Raw genomic sequence first — 4,480 nt, 5'->3', positions numbered from 1 at the left:
GTGCAAATTATGTTTATAATTGAAAAAGTGTGACCAAACAATGCTTTTTCCAACTATGTGCAAAGCATGTGTAAAGCATTCTGACATTTTTTTCTATTCTATTTTTTAAAATGTTGATTACAGTTCATTACACTTCATTGCATAGTATATACTCATGAGTTGGGAACCAATGTTTGAAAAACATAGTCCTAGAATTCAGGCTAATCGTATTTGAAATAATTCAACTTACATTTCTTACCTGAGAGTCTATCTTCCCAATGCAAGTCACTCCCCCTTATTAACTAATGCATTTTAAGAGAACATTACTAAAATGTGACCATTTTTCTATAGCAGGTGCACTACCCCAGATGCCTCAATATTTCCCCATTTAAACAAAACATAACCTTCATTTCAAATAGCAGCAATCTTATTCTGAGAAAAAATAATAAAGATTGAATCAAGTAGTCTTTCCTGGCAATGGAAAATATGTGTTGTTTTTCAGGTGGGTATCCAAGTTTGAATTATATTTAGCTTTTACCTTAAAAAAATCTGTGATTCAAGCAGCTCTTTTAAAAGTAGACATTCCAATGCTCTGAGAGGAAACTTGGGAAGACATTAGCACCGTACTGTGGTAAATTTTTTTAAAAACTTGTAAAAATACCTACCATATTTTGTATTATTATCTATATTGAAGCAGCAGTTGAAGTCCTGACAGCCATATTTGATAAACCTCTCCTAAAATTTGAAACCATTATTATTTAACACAATTTTTCTAGGCTAGGTTTTGCTATAATTCATTCTGAAAGTACCTGGTTATAGCACTTGCTTCTGTCCTAAAATATATTATCATAGCCTATTTAAACTGCTTTTCAGATTCTAATACCTTTAAACTAAAGCAAGCGTTGCTTTAAAGGAGAAAAACTGTATTAATTTTGTCAATATGGAGAAAGGCTATTTTCAAAACAGATTGTTTAATGTGGAAGAACTTAATATACAACCTATTAGAAGTGAGATACAAGCCCTTAAAAATGTTAGGGACTTTTCGTGGTTTAAAATGAAAGTTCCATTCAGGCTTAGCTGAGCTTATAGCCCAAGTGCATATTTATATATGAATTTATAAATCTTAGAAATAGAGTTTTATGGAAATGCTAACAGGCCCTGAGGTATAGCTGAACTTGTTTTCAGGTGCTGCTATAATTTCCAGTGTGTGTATGCTTAAAGACTGCAACACAAAAGGCTTCTTCTAATGCTGTAATTTCATGGTTTTTATTAGACTGAGTTATAGTATGGGAGAATATTCAGAAATTGCAGCTTAAATGAGAAAACGTGAATTGTGTTACTTATATAAAATACTACTGCAATAGTTCTTTTATTAATTTTTAATGTTTAGCACCCTTGTGACCTCCTTTATTCTCTTGCTGTCAACATGGCAGCCTGGAAAAATTGAAATGGGCTGACAGAAAACATCATGCACGTTACAGCCCAACTCTAGAGTCTCCTGACTCTCTTTCTGTGGCACTTGCTAACACGGTCTATGTTATTCTGCATTACAATAATATTTAAGGCCCCGTGTGATAGCTCCTGATAAAAGAGTGCTGTGTCTGAAGCCTGAGTAGGTGCTCCTTGTCAGCCTTCCCCTTTCTGACGCTGTGGGAATGGCATTCAATTAAAAGCAGGATATGACCTTTTGTTGTTGCTGTTTTTTTTATCATGGCTAATAGACATATTTCGTACTCTCAAAGCAGAATACCTCAACATGGACAGAGCTTTATTTGTGTCTATCCAGCTTCTTCCAAAAGCACATTTTGGTTTAATTCAGCAACGCTTTTCTTAAACAGGGAAACACTGCTATCTTCTGTGTATTTACCACTTTCTCTATCACCAAAGAGATTAATCACCATACCATTACAGTCAAGAACCTCACAGCATTGTCTTTGCAAGATCAACTTCACGTTGTCACAGCCACAGGATGTGCAGGGCAAAGATGCTGAATGGGACCTTGGGATAAAAACTTCTCCTTGTTTTTTAAATGCAAGTGTTTGGTGATGAGAAAGAGTGTATGAAGGTGTGAGGTCTGCAAATGTCTTAGCTGAAGCTTAAATGCAATGCTTTAATGGTTTGTTTAGGGCAGTTGTGAAAGCAAGGCTTTTTGAAGAAGGTAGATTTAAAAATTCTAGGAAGAGTGGAAACTCATCCAGACTATGAAAAAGACATTATAATCAGGGTGCTTATATTTTTCTCTTGAAGAGCCCTGGTATAAGCTTTACTAATAAGTGGCAAGACAATTGTGACAATGAGAAATTCTGAGGAAAGCACAGACCACAAGAGAATAGAATTTGTATAAGACCCTACCTCGGCACTCTCATCTTGTGCTGTCACTTGAGCCTTCACATTCAGTCTGTTCCATCTGTCGGAACTATTAGCAATATTGACCAGCCATGAGTTATACAAATTTGGGATCATAAAAGACACGATGCTTTTGCTTGCAATACGATCTCATGATTTTTCAGCAACCTCCAAGGAAGCATAATGCAAAGAGAGGGCAACACCTACCAGACACTCCTCCATATGTGGTCCGCTTTCCAATACCCACTGCTGGCCAAGGTGTGCCATCGGCTTTTAATCCCATCAGGCCTGAGACAGTGTTGGTGGCTGTAACGCCATCTGCACCACCTGTGAAAAACACATTGTTTGCCTGCAGTTCTTAAAGACACAATGGTAAAAACCCATTTGAACCCCCATCATCCAGGAGAATGCACACTCTACTTTCTCTTGAGAATATTTCATCCCCTCAAGTATCTTTACTATTTTAATTCTTATGATTATGCTTAAAATTCTAGGCATTAAAAAATTTAATTACTATGATTTCATTTTCCTAATTATTATAAAGACTTGTTGATGCCAAATACTTTGCATTCAGTGTCATTTCCCAAGTAATTTACAATGTCTTTGCAAGCCAGGGTGCAATTTCCATGGATGGAATACAAGTATTTATGATTTGTAAAGTCATGCATTGACTTCATGGTTTATATATTCAACAAATATTTAATGAGCATGTGTTTAAGGAAATGTACTAGACCCTATCAAATATAAAAGGAACTCAAAAGAAATTTCACATTGTGGGAGCTGGTATCTTTTTTTTTAACTTTATTAAAGGTTCAAATGCTATTGATGAATTGTTATATTACGAGGTCATTTATTTTGGAGTGGTTTGCTGACTGTGGTTTTGTCTCAATTCTTTATGTGTGAAACAAGTATTTTTTAGGAAAAATTACAAATGATCTTTTGCTCCCAAGCCAAAGTTTGGGAGCCTTTGGGTCCAGATTTAAATCTACTGCACATGTGAGATTAAGTGCTCAATTTAACACTTTCCTTAAAATCTAAACAAACATATACACATATGTTTGTGGAAAAAGACCTACTCTAGTACGGCTACAAAATTCAGGCCAATATTTGCAAAACTAGGCAAATGATGCAATACCAGTTCTTACCTTCCTTTGCGGCTCTTGCGATGCTTACAATATCAGTGACATTTGGGGTCAACTTGGCAAAAAAAGGAATCTGAACAGCTTGCCTAACCCAGCGACAGATGTTCCGCACCAGCTCTGGATCCTGTTCAAATAGGTCAGTTAAATATAGAACATAATTAAAGAATTGTGATCAAAATGTGTACTGGAACAACAGCAAAGCCAGAGATGTGCAAGACAAATCCAACTTGACAATGAGGTACATGATATATTTCTCAAATTCCTCCTCAGTATTACACCTAGACTCATTAGGGAACTGAGGTTAACACACTTCAGGTGAACTGCAAGCTCATCACATAAAGGTTAAATTCCTCAAGGGAGCCTTTGGAAAATAAAATTACAAAGAGCCAAATGGAAGAATGTGTTTTCCACTTTCAGTTGAATAATATCAGGAATGAAACATAAACTTCTGGTGGTAAGTTCAGGAAACATTACAGAATTTCTAGTGACCTCATTGGTTTAAGCCTAATAAAAAAAGATTTAAACTGCTGACTCCTGGGTGAATGATATCAAATCTGAAGCATGTTGCTTTCATTATTAGAAGGTTTAGTCTTGTTGAAGTGTATTCAAAAGAAAACCTGAGACTTCATCATCAATCTGAACGTGATATATGCTATATGCTAATGTGGAGTAATTCAGCCTTGGATTATACATGAGCTGATCAGTAACTTTCTGTTACTTTTGTAAATGTTACCAAGTTCTGTGCAGCATTTTTCAACACTCATCTACTTGAAAGAATTGATCAAAATGACAAAAACGAAATAAAATATCAAATGCTCATTTTTAAAAGTAAGGAATAGACATTTTCCTGCACCCGTTTTCTGTGATTTTTCAGGCTTTTATTTTCTCATGGGCAAAGTATCATTTAGAGGGCAAACACCTATCCTTTCCATTGAAATAACTTAGCTGTAGTAATGTTCTTTGGTTTTAACACATAAGATAGTTCTTTTTTTCATCACTTTTAGTGCAAAATT

At 35.4% G+C, this 4,480-nt stretch overlaps 1 long non-coding RNA gene across 1 annotated transcript in view; it reads right to left on the bottom strand.

Moving 5' to 3' along the window:
• LOC103605804 overlaps positions 1-3,628 on the bottom strand; it is a 68,651-nt gene extending 65,023 nt beyond the window's left edge. The window contains exons 1-2 of the long non-coding RNA XR_551812.1: positions 3,471-3,628; positions 2,533-2,652 (exon numbers count right to left, since the gene is read on the bottom strand). This is a non-coding gene — a long non-coding RNA (uncharacterized LOC103605804). The remainder of the gene's footprint in view (positions 1-2,532; positions 2,653-3,470) is intronic.
• Positions 3,629-4,480: the final 852 nt, after the last annotated feature.

This window comes from Galeopterus variegatus, unplaced genomic scaffold (assembly GCF_000696425.1).
Source record: "Galeopterus variegatus unplaced genomic scaffold, G_variegatus-3.0.2 Scaffold6085, whole genome shotgun sequence".
NCBI lineage: Eukaryota > Metazoa > Chordata > Mammalia > Dermoptera > Cynocephalidae > Galeopterus > Galeopterus variegatus.
This window is presented reverse-complemented; position numbering and strand designations above follow the sequence as displayed.